The 20,869-nt window shown below is 38.3% G+C and overlaps 1 long non-coding RNA gene across 2 annotated transcripts in view; it reads left to right on the top strand.

Moving 5' to 3' along the window:
• LOC108449153 overlaps positions 1-18,072 on the top strand; it is a 45,881-nt gene extending 27,809 nt beyond the window's left edge. The window contains exons 3-6 of one of the 2 annotated variants that reach the window (XR_001865286.1): positions 7,658-7,837; positions 9,955-10,211; positions 11,765-12,008; positions 14,399-18,072. This is a non-coding gene — a long non-coding RNA (uncharacterized LOC108449153). Of the gene's footprint in view, positions 1-7,657; positions 7,838-9,954; positions 10,212-11,764; positions 13,750-14,398 lie in introns of those variants that run through there. The other variant, XR_001865285.1, reaches the window with a different exon arrangement.
• Positions 18,073-20,869: the final 2,797 nt, after the last annotated feature.

Raw genomic sequence — 20,869 nt, forward strand, 5'->3', positions numbered from 1 at the left:
GTGACGTTTGAAGTCACAAACACTCTGTTGTGCATGAACGATGAATCCTCCTCCTAATCTAGGAAGATGGAGTTCTCTTACAACCTTAAAATAATTTGAAGAAAGAGCCCGAAGCCAGGAAGACTAATTAAGGAACACGGTGGAAATATCTGTGTGAGGTCGCTACAACTATAAATAATTAGAGGCAAATTTGGACGGAAAGAGAAAATAAACCTAACCCCTGGTAGCAAGGGATAAGAAAACATCATTTTTACCACTATTGTTCAATTAGCCTCACAAGAGAGGAAGTAAGTTCACAGCCATGCATAAGAAAACCAAGAAGGAAGTCAAGTGAGCACAAGGAGAGAAACTCACTCTAGGGACAATATGGTTTTAACAAAGACCAAAAGAACGTCTTACAGAAAAAACTGCTAAAAACCCCAACAAAATAGGGTAATCCCCCAGCACCTATCCTAGCAGAGATGCTGAGGCAGTGAAAAAGGGAGCTTTAGCAGAATCCATACTTAACAAAGGAACAAAGAGGTCCAACAAGAGAGGAAAACCTCTGAGCAAAAGTATACAGAACATCTGAGGTACTTACTGTGTCCTAAAAATGGGTAATTTGGAGCAACTAGGGAATTCTTACAGTGCCAAGACTGATGCAGAACCACACTTTTTGTTGGCTTATTGGTTTGGGGGTTTTAATTTTTTTTCTGACTTTTATGTTTTAAAACTTGTATTTTAAGAAACTTATTTTTAGCCTGAGCTGAATGTGGTGATGAGCACTCTCAGATTGCTTGTCAGAAATGCCCAGGGCTCATCACTAAGATATTACCAGATATTACCCCAGCTCTTTCTTCCTTATGGAGCAAAACATCACAATATAGTGAGGACTGAGGGCAGAAAGCTTGGCCAAGAGAGGGATTCCTGTAAAGGGGTATTCCAAGGAACCACTGGGATTTGTGGTTTACATCAAAAGTGTCCTGAAGAAGAGTGCAAGATGTAAATGCTGCCTTCATCAAATAGAAACTAAGGAAAACTTGTTAATGCCTTTGTTCCCCTTTGGTTTCCCCTTTCTCCTCCCTCTCCCACAATTTTCCCCTTTTTTTCATCCCTTTTTGAGAGGAGTTCTTTGGATCCCAGTACTAATTCATCTCAGAGAAGAGGCCAGATTTTTCTGGTAAGAGCTGTAACTCTTTCTTTGCAAAGCTCTTTGCTCCAGACTTCTTGTATCTCCAAGACAAATTAAATTCCTAAATAACATGCTTAGGGCTGGTGTTAGCTGTAAAAGTTCTGATCCTCCACTCATGTAAAGCACAAGAAAAAATAATCTCAGCAGGAGTAGGCTTGGGGGAGGGCTTCTAGTCCTCCTGCGTAACAGCAAGTCCCAGCACTTCACATCCACTGCCATTTGTTTCAGCAGCACTTCAGCAACATGTAATTCCTTATCCTGCAGGTGACAGATATCTTTGGTGTTATTGCTGCTCTGTGGGCAGTAAATCTCCACTCAAATATAAGCCTAGGTCATTCCATGTGACAACTTCTTTGCTTATTTGCATCACTGTAAGGCAGCCTGGCAATTATACAGAAAGTATGTTACCATGGCAACACAGGGAAACTGCAGCATCTAAAAAAAAATAAGACTGCAGAATTACTTAACATTTTATTCTCCAAAGACTTCAGTATTCTGAGTTTAAACTTTGCGCAAAAAAATCATAACAAATGGTGCCTATTTCCTAAATAGTGCTTCCTACATCTTTTAGAAGTAATTGCTTCTTTTCATCAAAGCATTTTATATTTTCATCGTTGTGGAATTATTGAGTACAGAGTTAAATGAGTAAAACACTCTTCTATCCCTTGTCCAGAATTTTTTTTTGGCAAAAAATACCACTTATTAGTCAAGTCAAATACAGTAATTATTTCAGCACAGTTAATGCGTAAGTCCCCTCACACACCTCCCACACAAATGACTGCAGACAGCTCTGACAGCGCCTGAGTCTTGGTAAAGCTCTGGAACAGCACAAAAGAATAGCTGACATTTTATTCTGCATAGGCTGGGAAGAGCCAAGCAGTCTGAATCATGAAAAGGGACACAAAAAGGTGAGAGGGACACAACTATCCAATGCCCAAGTCATGGGCTAGTACCCACCGACTCAAGATAAAAAACACCCTGGCTCCTAGCATAAGTCAGAAGGTTCCTTCTGGCTTAGTGCCTAATTCAAAACTGAAGCTCAGACAATCAAAGATGGCTTCATCATCCAAGTCCCACCAGCTGGTTTTGGATGTCACATGTCACATGATTTTAACCTTTTAGTCATGTGCTGGTGATCAGGAAAGCACTGGAGACAGTGCTACTGCAGACCCCTTGTAACCCAGGGTTTTGTAATAACTTAGTATAAGCTATTGCTGTCATATTAATGCTATACATAGTGGCAATACAATAAAGTACACATACAGTATTCATGAAATTCTAAAAAACAAAACAAAATAAAATAAAATAAAATCACTATATCCCAGGACATTTTCTCTCATGCTGCTATCATTTCATCTCAAAAACATGGTCAATGCATGTAAAGGCAAAAGCTTTTTAGTGGCCTAAGAGTTATTCTGTTCCTCAGAACAGAAATAATTATAAGCATACATGAAGCAGTCATAGTTTTAGGACACCTTCCTTGCAAACAGAGGGCAAGCAGAGAGCCCTTTTTGACAAAAATGGAACTGTGTGACACAGATACAAAATTTTAGAGAAGCCCATTAATGCATGACTAATGCTCTCCACTGAGGTAAATACTCTGGCTTCAATTCTTCCTCTAAAAGATTTGACACTTGTAGCGGCCTACTTTAAAGTCTTGATTTTGTAAAACACACCATTCAGTCGTTCATTGGCATGGTCAATAGAGATACATATTGACTTCTGAAGATCAGAATTTGAAAAACAAAGTCTTGCTGTGCAGTGTCTCTGATCTAAATTCCATGCTAATTAACCTATATCTTTCAATTTAAAACAGATCTTGCTTCCTTAGAAAGAGGCTTAATTATGTTACCTGTATTGCATTTCTGAAATAGATGGCAAAGTCCAGTCTCAAGTCTTTGTTAACACCATTAACAATTAAAATTCACAGAGAGCTGGTTAGGAACAGAAACACAAAAAATGTCCAAATCATTTGCACAAATAAAACATCCATGATTTAACCACCATGCCGTACCCAGAATTATCCACTGCCTTACTATGTACAATAAATATGCAACAAAAATTCCAAATAGCCCACCTATCTATAGTACAATTCTAGATCTTAAGGCCAACAATACAACAGAACATAAAGTAATAGCTCAATAAAAACTCAGAAGTAAAAGCAGCAAAGATATGCAGATTTTTGTTCCAAACAATAAACCCAATGAACAACAACCAGAATGCCAGGCACAGGAAAGAGAAGAAGCAGCAAGAGGAGGGGAGGTAGCACAAGGAGATACTTGATGTTGTCAGGGAGTCTACTGGCATGTCAACTGATGAAACAAGATGAGAGCTGTGAAAAGAAAGTGGTAAACATGAAGCAGCAGCTCAATCATTAACAAGCAACAGCCAACTAATGGGGAAAGACATCCAGCTACCAGGAAGCCGACTCTTAACTAAAACTGCCACGATGGAAAAGTGACCACCTGGCACCACTGAGAAGAAAACAACAACCAGTCTCACATCCCAACAAAATTATAAGTATTGAGAGGAAAAAGCAGGAAGAAGGGAAGCCTGAAGGTAAAGCTGCAGGAAGATTTTGGCCACATTGCAGACATTATTTGAAACTAATTGAGTTTTGACCACAGCCTCATGCAGTTTAGTGCAGCATTCACAATGAAATGAAGAGACTTCCAGGTGCTAAAACATCTGTGTTCCTTTTGGAGAAAATGAGGTATCGTCATAGGAATAGGATTACTTACCACCTCAGACTAACTGCTCACCTATTCCTGTTTGTAAAAGGGCTGAATTGAATGGTGTTTCTGTTCGTAGGATAGGATTCCTTTCACACCACAGCAGTATTTCCTACCATGCCAATCTCCCCATAAAACCACGTCTAACTAAAGAGAGGGAGGAAATATGACACATCAATATGGGAAGTGAGGAGTCAAGAAGGTTCAATTCCGTGCCCTGTCACATCCTTCTGGTGTAAACTTTTATAAGCCAATTTAGGCAATTAAACTCCTTCCAGTATACCATCATATTCTTGGCATGGTTTTCCAATGGGCTCTGCAGGTGATGCACAAGCCTGCACTGGGATACCTGTATGCTCCTGCAGTCACACTGGAAGCCTTCCTATCTGTTGAATGAAGACAATAATCTTCCAAAACCTATAAAAATGTGATCTGGGAAGAGATATGGATGGCAAAGAGCTGGGGAAATATTAGGTCTGTATACCCTCTTTATTCACAGAGCACAAACTGTTGAAATATCTAGTGGATATAGGCTGAAAGGAATGTACAGCCACCTCTACAGAAAACATATGGCTGAATTCAATCTTGGTGTAAACAAAAATACTCTAAGTTTCACACAATTTTTTTCCTTCTTTTTATTTCACACTTTTCCCAATAGCTGCAAACTATCGTCAAAGCCCATCACAGATGAAGTCATTTCTGAAGCTAAGCTATGCATTTTTTAATGCCATTTTATCTTTTCCCATATGTCACTCCATCTATTTCTGTTGCTCTTCTTCACCTTAAGCTGATGATGTATCTGGTAATTCACTCTCCAGCAAAGCCTGATTCATCTATAACCACGTAAGGACAGATTCTCTGATGAAATCTTTAATTAAGATGGTTTGGAGGAGGGAAACTTCACAGTTCCCTCCAAAGATATTTTTTCAAGGCATTCCACTTCTGGGAAAAAAAGCTCTCTGAAGACTGTGGAATTAACATAATAATACAAACACTAAGGCCAAAATTGCAAAATAGAGAAAACTGTTTCCGGACAGGTTTTCTTTCATTCACCTGTGCATTTTTTTCCTTTTTAAGGACAATCTTGAGAGGGATAAGTTAAATTTTTCTGCGTCTATAGTAATTACAAAATTATTTCACCCATTTTAACAGACATCTTTCCATATTGTCACATTCTTTTTTTTTTTTTTTTGCCTGTATATCAAGACTCTTGACTCTAAATCAATGTTTTCTCTATGATTTACTTTGGATGTTTGGAACTCATGGTTATGTTTTACCATTTCCATAAGAAATACGTTACTTATGCTGCTAAATTATTAGTCCCTAAAACAGGTCATTAAATAGCTATATTGTTTGATATATTGTTATTTTTAATACATCTGGTAGTCCTTCAGCTCTGTTTATGGAACATATGCTATTACTCTTTTCAAGTAAATGCAAATTAATTTTTGTCAGCTGATTTCATAGAATGAGATTAAACTCTGAAATTAAATCCAAAGATATTTTATTTCATCTGCTGCAGTCTGTACAGCCACTGATTTTCTACTGTACTTTCAAACGAACAATTCAAAACATGCCTGATAAAAAGCAACTTTTATAAGAATCATGATACTTCCTGCTCAAAATGGTTTTATATGTGTAGAGAGATGGTTTTTGCTACAATTCTATTATGCTTCTAGAAGCAGAAGTTAAATTTATGGAAGGCTCATGATTATCTTGCCACCTCTACCCCTTTCTTCTCTACTCCCAAATTACTAATCAGTACAACCAGGTGTGCTTTCTCCCATTTGCAAGCAAGTGACAGGTTAAGTATTCACCCCAAAACTGAATGCCATAAATTCTCCAGAGCGGAAAATCCCCCAGGCTCTGTTTCTTCAATTGTTTCCTCACTTGCTCCCTTGTCCTGCCCTGAAATTATTTCTGTATGACCTCCCCTTATTTCTAGTTTGTGTGTGCATATACGACAAAGAAATCTTGCAGAGAATCTCAATCTTTGCCATTTTCAATTCATAATTAATTCACTCCTCTTCATTTATTAATGAACTAATTTCTTGCTAAGGTTAAAGTTACTCAAAAAGGAAAAAAGGCAGCACTTTTTCAGTGCATGGAGGGCTCCCAGCCATCAGTAAAGAAACATGTTTTGGTGGCCTAAATCCCAGAGGAATCCACACACTACAGCAATGAATAACAGAAGCTGAATGTTTGGGAAAACTGGGACCTGACATCTGTTTTGGACTTGTTGGGACTTCTTATTTCTAAGCCATGTAAGTCTGATTAGACTCTTTAGAAGATGAAAACAAAAACAACCCCCTCAACTATTCCTCTATAAACATCTGCAGACAAAATCTTTCTCACGGCTTTTGAAGATGTGCCTCTCCACCTTCACATGTGTGGATAGTATTTATTTTCTGAGGATCATGAAAGCAATTATTTGAATTTGTGTACAAAATACCTTTTATGATCATTAGCATCCTGGAATGGAAAGCTCAAGATTTCAGGCGTCTAAATCAGGAAATATACAGGTATACCAGACTGTATGTCCCAGTGCAACTTTTACCATGCTGGAACCATAAAGTTGTGCAGGTTTGGCACAAAATTTATGTATATAAATTCTCCCCTATATACAGTCTGATCATTATACCGAGCTACACATTATTTCCTATATATTGCAAGGTAAGCGGAAGTGGGGTAAGAGAAGATACTTTATCCATACTACTTGGAGAGAAGTTTTTGAATATTACATGCCGCTAACCACATCTACTGGATTATCCATGCCTCCTGTTCTCCCTACCCTCTTGTATGATTGAATGTTACACACTGATTTCAGATCAGGCTCACTCTCTTTTCACTACCATTACGTTCTCATTTCTATTAGAAAATGGGTCTTTAGCTCATTTGACTATGTGATATGCACATTTCTAAAACAAAAAATAAGGTCAGCCAAGGTCACCATTACTAATGGAGCCTATTCTAAAATTATATAGCCCAGATGTGATTTTTTTCTTTTTTAATCAAATGTAGGACAAGAGTAAAGAGTACTTGAATTGACACATTAATATAGGAGGCAGACTATGTGAAGAAGGAATTAGAGTTATAATCAAAGCCTGATGCATAAGAGCAGATTGCTTCAGCTATGTTCAGAGTGGAGTATAATTTGATTGTCTATCCATTTTGATTTCTTTATTGCTTTGTTACTGAAGACTTATATTGTGTTTCTATACACAGACACACACAAGCTGTAAGGGAGAGATCATAGTTACTGTTGGCAAGGAAACAAGTTACTGGGTGCTGAAACTCACATTTCAAATTAAAATTATAGTAGGATTTGAGTCAATTCATACTTAAAATTGTCAGTGATTTTTTATTTGTATAAACTTAGAGCAGGAAATCATTAATTGACCTATATATATTTGAAGGAAACTTATTTCACTAGTGTTGAACTCAGGGAAAGATACAAGATACAAATTGCAATAACTTGCTTCCCACAGCTTTTAGTAATTTTTGAGGAACCGAGACATCAAAACCAGAATTTTTTTGTTGGTTTCTGTTAAGTTACTCCTATAGATTGCACCTGAATTATCTGCCTTCCCACAGTTGCTGTCCAGAAAGAAAACAACTGCCATTTCCCTTTTTCCTATTCTTGTTCATGTTACACTCATATGCAGCCTTCCTCGTACCCCTCTGTTGCAGTCCCTTCAAGTTTTGCGCAGATGTTCCAAGCAATTCAGCACCTCTATTTCTCTTTATATTTTAGGATAAACAAGAAAAGAGCCTGGAAATATCCACTGGACCGAAGTTGTATAGACCTAGCAGCAAAAGTTAAAAAAAAAAGTTTACTCCTTGTGGCTATTCTGAGGGCTTCAAAAAGCAGCCACAAAGGGACAGCCTTTGTGTACCACACATCACAAGGATACAGACAGCATTTTCCTGCCAGGTACTGTATGTTACCAGAACAAAGTTCAATTACATGGTCATTATACAAATTTCATTGTCCCTACCTGATCTGAATCTGAATCAAAGTGTAGTGCTTTATCAGTTTTTTCTGAAGTAACATTTCTGTTTTTCTTCCATGTAGCAATTAAAGGGATTCAGTAGGGATTACTGAAAGTGTTACCAGTTTATGTGAAAACAATAAATGTGAAAACATGAAGTGTGGCAGCTCAACTGGAACAAGTCAGCATTTTAAGTTTTTCACATATAAATCAGTTCGTCATATATATATCTTATTAAGATATTATAACTGAAGAAACTATAATTCACTTCCCATTCTGTTCTCATGGTAAAGCTGGTATAGTCTGGGAACGTATCATCTCTGCTTGACTCACTTTTGGGAGTTACATGCATACTGTATAATGAGAATAAAATTCCATGTCATATTTTGAAAATGGCATTTATGGTCTATTTATGGCTCCACAGTTCAAGGTCATTTACAGGGATCATTATCTCCACTTATTCTGCCAATTCTTTTGATAGTTTGACATAGTCAACTAGTAAGGTTTCTGAAAGTATTAAAGCACATGTTGCCTTAGTTTAAAGTAGATGACAACTTAGATACATTGATGTATTTCAAATTAGAAAAAAACACAAGATATAATTTATAGACATAGAATCACAAAATATGCTGTGTTGGAAGGGACCCACAAGAATCATCAAGTCCAGCTCCTGGCCCTGCACAGAACCATCCCCAAGAGTCACACCATGTGCCTGGCAGCATTGTCAAACACTTCTTGAGCTCTGTCACCCTTGGTGCTGTGACCACTTCTCTGGGTGGCCACAGCACCAAGCCTGACAGAGTTGGTTCCAGTGCCCAACCGTCCTCTGGGTGAAGAACCTTTTCCTAATACCCAGCCTAAACCTCCCTTGACTCAGCTTCATGCCATTTCCTTGAGTCCTATCACTTATCACGAGTGAAGAGATCAGTTTCTGCCCCTCCTCCTCTTCCTTTCATGAGGAAGTTGTAGACTGCAATGAGATCTCTCCTCAGTCTTCTCTTCTTCAGGCTGAACAAAGAAAGTGACGTCAGCCACTCTTCATAAGGTTTTCCCTCCAGACCTTTCATCATCCTTGCTGCCCTCCTTTGGATGCTCCCCAATAGATTAATGTCTTTTTTACATTGTGGCACCCAAAACTGCACACAATATTCAAGGTGAGGCTGCCCCAGTGCAGAGCAGAGCAGGACAATCCCCTCCCTTGCCCGGCTGACGATGCTGTGCCTGATGCACCCCAGGACATGGTTGGCCCTCCGGGCTGCCAGGGCACTGCTGATTCATATTCAACCTGGCATCAACCAGGACCCCCAGATATGGAAGACGGCTTCAGTGGATCGGTGCCACATTTGTCCCTACTGGGTCCCTTGTGGACCGCTCAGGCGGCACTCTGCCAGCACCTACACATGCACACAGTCTCACCTTTGCAGGTGGTTGCAAACAGCCCCTCACACACACAGTCTGTGCACGAACCGGAGACAAAGAGGCAAGAGGGGTTCTCTGCATGCATTCTGAGGCGTTTAACGGCAACACACCCAAAGGGAGCAGAGGCAAGAAAGAACAACCAAACCAAAAGCCCGTGCCCGTTTTATCCCGAAAACTCCCAAAGGCAGGCAGAGCATCCAAAACCAATAGTCTGAGGGCTAGGGGGCAGAGGCAAGGTTCAATGACGTAACAAGAGCCAATGGGAAAAGGGATGGGAGGGGGAGAGGGCCAGTGACCAGCAGAATCTAGACAAAGGGAGAACTTCCTAGCACAGTGTTGTAAGGAGAGACCACTTTTAAGGCGACTAAGGGGGTGTAAAGTGAGACTTAGCCACCGCAACACCAAGATCCCTTTCTGCTCTCCAGCCTCTCATTCCCCAGTCTGTAGGCACGTCAGGGTTGTCCCATCTCAGGCGCAGAATCTGGCACTTGCCCTTGTTAAACTTTATATGATTGGTGATTGCCCATCTCTCTAATTTGTCCAGGTCTCTCTGCAGGGCCTCTATGCCCTTGAGGGAGTCAACAGTGCTTCCCAAGTTAGTGTCATCAGCAAACTTACTTAGTATTCCTTTGAGTCCTAGATCCAAGCTGTTAATGAAGATGTCGAAGAGCACTGGGCTGAGGATGGGGCCCTGTGGAACCCCACGAATGACCAGACACCAACCACTCACTATAACTCTCTGTGCCCAAGCTGTGAGCCAGTTGCTCAGCTGTCGCGTAACGCGGTTATTCAGCTCTGGGATGGATGTTCTGTCCACAAGGACACCGTGAGACACAGCATCAATGGCTTTGCTGAAGTCCAAAAAGATTGTATCTACTGGATTTCATAGATAACTAGGTGGGTTAGCCTGTTGTAAAAGGAAATCAGGTTGGACAAGTAGAACTTTGCCCTCATGAAGCCCTGTAGGCTGAGATCAATGACTGCATTGTCCAGAGGTGTTTTCAATACCTCCCTGAATAATCTTTTTCATGATTTTACCAAGCACTGAATTGAGACTGACAGGCCTGTAGTTTCTAGTGTCGTCTTTCTTGCCATTCTTGAAAATCAGGATGTTAGCCAGTTAGTATATAATTAACTAAGAATTTTAAGCATTTTTTGTAAAGATTCCTACATTCCTGGAATAATTATCAAATTCTGTATGGAAAATGGCTCTTCCAACTTTATTTCTTTATGCAAAACAAATAATCCTTATAATTTTAAGCTCAAATACAATTTTAATTCTTTTTTTGTTAAAAAGAGTATATTTTTGAAATAATTAACTAGAAAAGGTACTTCGGAACAAGCTATTAAATCCTACTACATGTGGGAAGATGGGTCTAAATCTCTTGGACATTTTTCAGCCAGCAATATGTCAAGCACTTATTATGTTATGAGCTTTATTTCTCCTGAATAGAAGGAAAATTCTTACTGATTTAACTTCATTAACTATGCATAGCCATCAGCAAATTTAAAGAATAGAATTATTAGACAGTTTTCCTGTTCCCTCTAGGGAAAAAATTCTCCATTCTTTTCACAAAGCTGTGCAGAGCTGCCTTACTACAAGTATTAACCTCTTAGCATCTGTAGTAATAAAACATTTTCTTTCTCCTCTCATAATAAAAATAATTCAGTTGTTGAGTACTTTAATCATTACTTCTTAGTACTAATGGCTCTTTATGCAAGTAGATCTAATAGCACTGAATTATCAGTACTAATATACCCATAAAACTCCAACAGTGAAACTATCTGGCATCAGGTACTGTGCAATGTTGTGAATCTTATTATTTTTAACTACATATGTCTACAAAAAACACCCTTCTTTGCCTACAGATGATCAATACAAACTAGTGATGGACTAAGTTCTTTAAAGATATTACATTTTTTTTAGGAAGTACTAGCAAGTAAGACATACAAAGCCAAAGTATTTGTATTTGTAAATACAGACACTGGCTACACCAGACCTAAACTTAGCCCTGTGAGCTTAGAAAATCTCAGTTCAAGTTTAGTGTGGTTTCTTGCTGCAGTTGTCAAAGGTGCCCCACAATCTAATGATGACGAATTTATCCCAGTCATGTTCTCAAGGGACTTCAAAGCACTGAACACATCAATTTCAAAAGAAAATGCTTGGTTCTTTCAGAAATACCTGTAATATTTTTCTGGCTACATTCATCCCAGAGTGCCAGTGCTATGTAAACACCACTGAACATAGCACAGCATTTTATTCATGCATGGAGGTATAGACGAATGAACCAAACCCATCACACAGGGATTATTCCAGCCAGAAGACTGGTGATTGCTATAGGCAATTTTTATGATTAAAATAGCTAATAATAAATGACAACTCCTTCATTCCTTCTGCACTGCCAGTTACTAAAGCAAGTCTCCTTCCTGTTGCATTTCTCTTTAAGCAGGTTTCAAAAGCAGGATCCAGAGCCACATGTTCAGCACCCCTATGGGAAGAGGAGCATGTCCAATCCTATTGTGCTTGGGGCCATGGGCAGAAGTGTGGGTGCCTGAACAAGCTAAGGAAAAGAGGCTCTTGCTGAGTCTCCAGTCTTCAAGGAGAGTGTGAGATTTTGTGTTATTGGTGAGAAATCAAGCAGCAGGAAGCCAAAGTGTTTTCTAGAATAGCTAAAATGTTTTCCAGCCCTGAAGGTACACTTTGATTTCTTCTTACTTTGAATGCTTTTCCTGACCCTCCCGAAAATTCCCTTTCTTCTCTGCTGTTTGTCTCACTCTGCTTTCACCAAACTTCTCAGAGTAACCAGTTGCTCTATTTGTGAAAGATAATTTCATGCTATGTTGGCACATCTAGGAGAGATGATGTCCCAGACAGAAAGCTACAGAAGGTTTTGCTGGGTGTGGTTTTGTGGAGACCTGTGCACCTCAGTATGTATATGTGCACAGTGTTTTCCTCTTTCCTCTCAACTGACATCAAACCAGAAGAAGGGAATGTTTCTGAAAAAAAAAATTGCAAAACTCTATAAATTAATTTCAAAACAAAGCTATTTGGGTCCTCAAATTATAGGCAACAACACTGGCAACTGCTGTTATTGACTCCGCAGTGGGTAGCTCAAGGGAGTCAAGGTGATTGACAGCTCTCTCTGGACTAAAAACCACTGAAGATGAGCCATTTTTTTCTACAGCTGATGTATTCCTACAGAAGCTTGAAAGAGCAACACGAACTTCTGCTTTTCCTCCACTTTAAAAATATTTATATTATTGCCTGTTTAGAGCCCTCCAGAGCACTTTTTTGCTTTCTAACCAGATTTTGGTCATATGTCATCATATACACAATGAGGCATATGTCATCCTTGCCTTTCTGCTCCTTTTAGGTTACCTGCCACAAATAATAATTAAAAAAAGAAATCCAAATAAAATATGATACTGGAAAAAACCAAAAAGGACTCAGAAACAGCTCCCAAGATCTGAAGAGAATTTCTGAAATTACAGTGGAAGTTTTCTCCTCCAAAACCTAGGTGTATTTTCACACATTCCCTGACTGATTCATGAAATAGTCACTAAGTTGATGGAATAGCTCTGAAAGATTTAAAAAGATTATACCAATTAAGTCAGCTTAAACATTGGCAACACATTAAAGTCATTGAAATTATTACACACTTCAGAAAATATAAAGTTATTAGTACAATACTTGTATATTCTGTTACAATATTAGATATTAAGAAACAGCTGACTCCTTTTTTTCTTTCCAATAAGCCCTGGGTTGAAAATCTATTCTTTGCCCATCCGGTTTGTCTGCACATATTCTCTCAACAATAATCATTCTTTCAGCAGAGTGTCTTTTCCTTAATGCAGAGTCTCATCTAGGAGCAGTGCACTGATGTCTTTGGTGGAATTTGGTGCTCAGCATATGCAGCACTCAGATGTGCTATGAATAGTGTACATACAAATCACCACTAAATTTGTTCATTCCAGTAGTGTAAATTAGCAACATTCTGAACAGATTTTTCAAAGCATTCATCACAGAAAAAAATTTTTAGATCTTCTATGAATGCTAGTTCTGCTTTAGTATCACAGAACTACAAATCTCTGTCTTCCCAAACTTATGGGAACACACTCTTCATTCTATCACAAACAAGACTTAACAGTTAGTATTTTTTTATTATTTACTTCACTAAAGCTGTGCTCTAACTACACTAGTGCTCAAAGTACAGCCAGTCAGCCAGCTGTTCAATTGCTCTGTCAGCAGCACAGAATCTTTTGAAACTAAACTACTAAAATGGCTGTTTAAAGACATGTCAAACTATTCAGTGGTGTATAAAATACTGAATGGGAGCCACTGTTTGCTGGTTAATGATGGGCAAGAGACATAACTTTCCATGAAAACAGTAAAATTTTTGGGACTTGCATTGTTGTACTAGTGCCTCCTAATTTGCAGCACACAGCACACACAGAATCTTTTAAAACTAAACTGCTAAAATGGCTGTTTAAAGACATGTCAAACTATTCAGTGGTGTATAAAATACTGAATGGGAGCCACTGTTTGCTGGTTAATGATGGGCAAGAGACATAACTTTCCATGAAAACAGTAAAATTTTTGGGACTTGCATTGTTGTACTAGTGCCTCCTAATTTGCAGCACACAGCACTGCATGAAAAAGGACTCACATAGAAAAGACATAACTGGGCTGAATTCCATAGGCCTTTGCCAGGCAAAAGCCATTTACTCAATTAAACAGCACAGAATTTAGCACACAGACCCTGACAATTTGTCTCATACACAAAAATGTATGGTTTTCTAAAATAAGAAAATTTGACACTAACCAATTTTATTTCATATTCCCATCTGATAAACAGCAGAAGTATGAATGTTTATATCCCTTCTATAATTCCCACTTCTAGCGCAACTGTAAATACTGTGAAGAGATATAAAATTTTAAGACTTTTTGGGCTCCTGTTTGCCATCTGTCTGCAATGATATCTTGGGGCAATACGTGATAGAGTTTAATTATGCATTGCAAAAAAATTGTAAGTATTTTTTACTTAGCTTCATGTTGAACTGATTGAATGTTTCCTTGTTGTCAGCATCTAGGAACTGTGAACATGAGGGACTAAAAGAGACCCCAGGAAATCATCTAGATTAATCTCCTCTCAGAGAAACATCAATACCACTTACTTTCAACTAGAAGGATGTTCTAGTCTGTGACTTGTCATTTTAAGTTGTATACAATGGACAAACATCACCTGATAGGATTCTTTTTCTGAAAAGAAAATAAAGTCTTTTATTATCTTCGGTAAGGATTAAATATTTCCTACTAAGTTTAAATTGCAAAAGGGGCCATTACAGAAAATAGCCAATTTCACTTATCTTTACAACATCAACAGTGCCATGATTCCTGGGTAGCATTTAGCATAATTTCAGCTTCAAGTTTAAAGTCATGACTACAGTTTGTCCCAAGGGACAAATTCCTGCTATTTGTAAAGACAGACAGAGATTTTTGCTGCCCTTCCTACAAAAGAATGAATGACAGACAGGGCTGACTTCAAGAACAATAAAAAAAAATTCCCAGAAAAATTTCTGGTGGGAAAGAAGATAAGGCAAAAAGGCTATGAATTTAAGCATAGCCTGATTACAATATTCAAATGGCTTTTGGATCCAAGATAATTTGCTGGGTCAGAGCCCATTCAACTTCAGGGAAGTGATAAATTTTTTTGCTCATCTAACAAGATGAACAAACCCTGAGATATCTGGAAAGGTTTAGCTGACTTCTCTGTACATTTGTACTGAAGCAAGCTTCTGCAGAAGCAAATTTCGTAGTCTAGAGCCATTCACTAAGTCAGTACTCATACAACATACTTTATCCTCGTGATGTATAGCTTCATTACTCAGAGCATTTCCAGCTTTTCACTACCAAATCTGATCTGCCCTCCAACTGCTTCTCCGAGCAATGCACAAAATATTGCGTGCAGCAGTCCCTTCTGACTCAATTCATTGCTACCTAGTTTCTAATGACGTATATGCGTTATTGTAGTTCATTCTTAAGTCTTCCAGTGAATCTATGAATTCACTTTGTACCTGTAGCCATAACCAGAATGTTAGATTTTACACAAAGATGAAGAGAATATAATAATCTCAATATTTTGGTCAAAGTTTGGAAACACTGCTTTAGCTTTTTCAGGAAAATTTGTGTGCTTCATTCTTTAGCTGTCCTTTGTAGGTCAGTCTCTCCTCCTGGGGAAAGCACCTATTTTCATACAAAAGTCCTGTTTAGTCAAAAACTACTTCTGCAGTGAGCATGCTCAAGTGTAACTTTCCATCAAGCATAATACCAGCACAACAGTGGAGGTTAAAATTTAAATTCCTGTTAACATGTTCATTTTATAGTCTGTTCTTTCTCATTCTATTCTCTAAACCTCTTTTACATGAAAGGATGCTTCTCAAGGATACAGCTAATGCAGGGAAGCATAACATAGGAACCATTTACAGTCAAGGCTAAACCAGTCTTTACCTCATTAAAGTTATGCTTTGGCAGCTGTTACAGTCTATCAGGAAAGGAACATTGCAAACTAAACAATGCAAAATAACTCAGCACAAAAATAAGAATTGTTTTGTTGAGTCCTACCTCTGCATCTTCCAAATTTAATCAGACTCTTGATGTTAGTTTAGCATATTTTTCGTCTGGATTCCCTTTTTGGTGTTTAGAAGGAGAAAAAAATGAATAAATATTTATAACAGACATTTTATTTAAAATTAACTGTTCTGGTGAAAAGAACCAGGCAGTTCTGATGGAACTCTGCAGCACTTCAGGAAAAATTGGAGCTTTGCTGTACTGAGTTTCACAGGAGTAACCATTTTGCCTAACGTGAAGTCTCCTCATGAAAACAATCACTTTGCAGAATAGGCTCTACCCATCTAGGAGCACCAAAACCAAATTCATACCACTAATGTCATTGTATCAAGAATTCAGTCATACAGGCCTCTTAATCAATCATTCTGACCTTGTACTGTGATACCACAATGGTATTCTTCCCATAACCTCGCAGGCTGTACTACTAGTTAAATTACCACCAGTAATACTGGTGTCATAAAAGATGTCTATGTATAATATTTAAAAATAAACACATAAGCATATACTTAATATATACATTATATATATTTTTAAATGTATTATGTATTTTAAAATAAGCACATAAGTAAATAGTTAAAGCAAAATATTATTTATTGCCCAAGCCACTGGAGAACCAAGTCCTAGCTTCCTTCCTCTCTTAGGTTTCTTCCAAAATGACTGAAAAATTTCTTTCATTCTCTCCTAGTTAAAGTATACATCTTTATGAAGGGTCTCCAACCCCTTGCACAGTGTCTGTACACCTGAGAGCTCCAGCCACACAGTGAGACACAGCAGAGGGTAGAACTTGCTGTCACAACATGTTTTAGATTTTCAGACTCAAATTAGGCAGGACTTTTGGATTTAGTAATTAACTGCCCTTGATCAGTAATCCAGGAATATAAATAAATACATGCATCAATCACTTGAAGTTTATGTCATCAAGCTTTTATCTTTAGCTGTACCTAAATTAAAATATATCTGAACAGGCATGAAAGGTAAAGTAGTTTGGCAGACTTATTTTTACAAAACACTTAATCACACCACCCAAAGATCAGTTGCATAATTTAGTATGTCAAATACCACCTTCAACAGAAAAAAATCACAAATTTAACGTACTTCATTGAGCAATGAAAGTAATGAGAATGGAGAATATTTTGTTATAATGACAAGCCCTTTTTTTGTATGCACCTTTCTTAACTGGAACAATAGCAGCAATTAATATGAAGTCATTCTGGGATAGCTTTCTATTCTGTGTCAAATGAGATGCACAAACACTCATGGAGTATTTCCACACATTTTTCAAGCCACAGTAGTTTTTACAGGACTACCTAGAACACTGGCACTCAGAGGTAGTTTATTCAAAGACTAACAATAAGACTGTCTGGTTGCTCTTATTTCATTGAGGAAAAGAAAAGCCAAACTCCTATGATTTATGTTTTCTACTCTTGACTAGATCACCACTTCTCCTATTTTTCTTGTCTCTCAGGCAATAAATATTTCCAAATGTCTTCCCTCAGACACACTACACCTAATTTAAAGACAAAGCCCTTAGGTTCAAAGATGACTCAATACTGGTTTTTTCTACAAAATGTAACAAAAAGAAAGAAATTTGTTTATGGACGCCACTTTTCTTTGCTCTCTAAGAATACTAACAGGTGTATTTGAAAGTATTTGAAAGAAAGTCCTTTCTTACCAACAGCAATCTTGGTCTAGTTATCTATGAAGCAATCTCTTGCAATGGTGAAGAGGGTAATAAAGAAAAAATGAAATGGGGGCAGAAAGCGGCCAGCCAATTAAAATATAAGTGACTAAACAAAAGACAGAAAGAAAGCTCCAATTTCATGCCATGTTTACAGAGCTTAAACAAAGAGAAAGGCACTACTTTACCTCCATTCATCTGTCTGGCCTTCCTATCACTGCTGATCTACAGCTTACTAAACAACAAAATGCACACATTCTTCATTTCTTTATGACTTGCATGTAGGCTACAAGTAAATCTAATGCTTCACAGTGATGTATGAGGGTTTAAAGATTGGGTAACCACTCTCATGGATCATTGTAATTTCCTGCAGACACACCTAGACAGAGACTCGTCACTTGATTTATACAGAAGTTTTACAGTTCTTAGATGAATAAATAAATTGATATTTTACAGACAAGAAACAAGACAACAATGCCCAAGGCAAGGAAATAATGAAACATCCAAAATCATTTACAGAAGCCCCACTACTACCTTCAGTTTCAAGAGAAAATCCCTGCCAGCCAAACCTAGGGAAGACAGCATCCCAGATGCTTGGACACTTCCAGAGATGGGGCATCCACAACTTCTCTGGGAAACGTGTTTGAGTGTTTTGCTACTCTCTGAGTAAAAAAATTTCTTTTTGATATCTAATCTAAACCTACTCTATTTCAGTTTAAAGCCATTCCCTCTTGTCCTGTCACTACATGCCCTTTTAAAAATCCCCCTCCATCTTTCTCGTAGGCTCCTTTCAGGTACTGGAAGGCTGCAATTAGGTAACTCCAAAGCCTTCCCTTCTCCAGGCTGAACAATCCCAATTCTCTCAACATCTCCTCATAGGAGAGGTTCTCCATCCCTCTCATCATCTTGGTGGCCTCCTCTGGGCTTACTCCAACAGGTCCATGTCCTTCCTATGCTGGGGACAGTGCTGGATACAGCACTGCAGGTGGGGTCTCATTGGAGCAAAGCAGAGGGGCAGAATCACTTTTCTTGACCTGCTCACCACGCTGCTTTGGATGCAGCCCAGGTCATGGTTGATTTTCTAGGCTGCAAGTGCACAATTGCCAGCTCATATCCAGCTCTCTCTTTTGCGTAGCTGAAAATGTTAAAAACATCCTAAGTGAAATACAGATTTTAGTTGTGCATCCTTTTTTTTAAAACAAAAAAAAGAGAGAGAGAAATAGAATACATAAAACCATTGTAGGAAATATTTTGCATCCATTTTAAGGTATCAGAAATTGGTGCAGTGTCATATCTCCAGTGCCCCTCTTTTGAAATACTGAATTATCCTCATATGAAGGTGTCTTCTGCTTTGAAACTGGAGATTTCTAACTTCAGCTTACATCCCCTGGGTTTTGATGGAGATAGGAGTGGATCAGGAAATGCTTTCTGGTTTGGTGGCTCACTGGTGGAGATTAGTATAATGTTCTCAGCAATTGTATGTTTTGCTTTCTTCGTGGTCAAGTCACAGGTATTACTGAATGCTGTGTTTGGGAGGGAGGAAGGTGGAGTTTTGTTTGGTGGGGTTTTTTTAATATCACCCAGCTGTATTGTTTCAACATCCTCATGGGTTGCTGGGTGAAGAAACATAGTTTGGAGTAAAAAAAAAATACACGTAATGAGTGCCTTTAAAAGTCCAAGTATATGCTATCAAAACATGTAGATTTGAGATGTTTAATTTTCATTGATAAATGTCTCACAATTCCCTTTGCTACAATTGGCAACCTACCTACCACACCCTACATGATGGAGATATTACTCTGCTTCAGAGCAGGGCTGGCTCTTGAACCACTTGCATCTGTATTATTATTTATAATAAACATTTAATGATAGCTATGTCTCTAAATGAAGGTCTCTTATTCCTCAGATGTATCAAAATATGTTCACATGATTTTTAGCCAAAGTAACCATGGATATTTGATTATTCCTTTACACAGTTTCATCAGCCATGTCTATGATTAACACTTACAATATATTCTATTGCATTTATGCAATATAAATAATTACCTCTCCTTTAAGTACAACAGATTATTACCTAGTGTAACTTCCTATTCTGCCAATCTTTCCAAGAGTTTATAAGTGTCTCAGAGTGGTGTGTTTCATCACAGATGTGCTCACAGGTCTTCAGATTGCTTTGGACCAGTCTCTATAAGGAAGCTTCATGCAGTATTATGAATCGGGTTTTCCCCACTTTTCCCAGAGACAGACCAAAAAACCCACCCACACACAGCACCCAAAAGTGTTGGTATCTCCCGGCATGAAGCAGAAGTGTCCTCTTCCAGAATCAGGCAATCAGAGAATTCTAAGCTCTCTTGGTTGCTTCATTTCACCTCAACACAAATGAGAGGCAGGATACCAACAGCAACAACCACAGTACGTGTTTCACTTAAAACTTACCAACAGAGCACAGTTCCTCTGACACTCTGCTGGTTTGCTAACCCATATAACACTCATCAAGGCAATATGAGAGATAAAGAGATAAAGGAAAGCTTACATACAGCTAATCCTTATAATCACAAAGGATATAAAGAACATTTGTCTTAATTTGCTCTCAGACTTCTGGCACACTTTATGGTTCCTGTCTGGCAGACATATTCACTTTGAAACCTCTGGGACAGATCTGACTCTTGTGTATAAAAGCATAATATTCTTCCAAGGCAACTCTGTCAGCATAAATTGGTGCAATGGAAGAAAAAACCTTCACATTAACTTCAGTAATGGATTATTTGGCTGTTTAAAATTGCCATATTCAATCTCTTCTGTTACCTTACTTAGGTTTTCTAACTGCAGCAATGAAAGGAAGTGTTACCAAAAATCAACAAAAATGAAAATACTCCTTAACACAATGTAGCATTAAGAAGTAGTCATTCTTTATTCAGCCAGATGCACAAGGGGATATCCCCTCCAAAAATCATGCATGCTGAGTAGAAAAGAACTCCTGTTCATGTACTGTACGTTACATACATGTTCATTGATTTTCCCAGAAACATAAACATACACATGATAATCATTTCCCCAAAATTGTTAACCTATTTTCCCTCCCCTTTACACATCCAGTCTTCTGTTCTGGGAGTCTCTTTGGTGGTCCCTGGTGGTCAATGACCCCAAAGTCATCCCTGACTGCCTGGTGAATTGGTAGATGTTGGCACAACTGGGCCGGTTGTTTTCCAGTTCTTCCTACAGAATAAGCATTGTGTAGTTCCATAGGCC

Source organism: Corvus brachyrhynchos, unplaced genomic scaffold, assembly GCF_000691975.1.
Source record: "Corvus brachyrhynchos isolate BGI_N302 unplaced genomic scaffold, ASM69197v1 scaffold17, whole genome shotgun sequence".
Lineage (NCBI taxonomy): Eukaryota > Metazoa > Chordata > Aves > Passeriformes > Corvidae > Corvus > Corvus brachyrhynchos.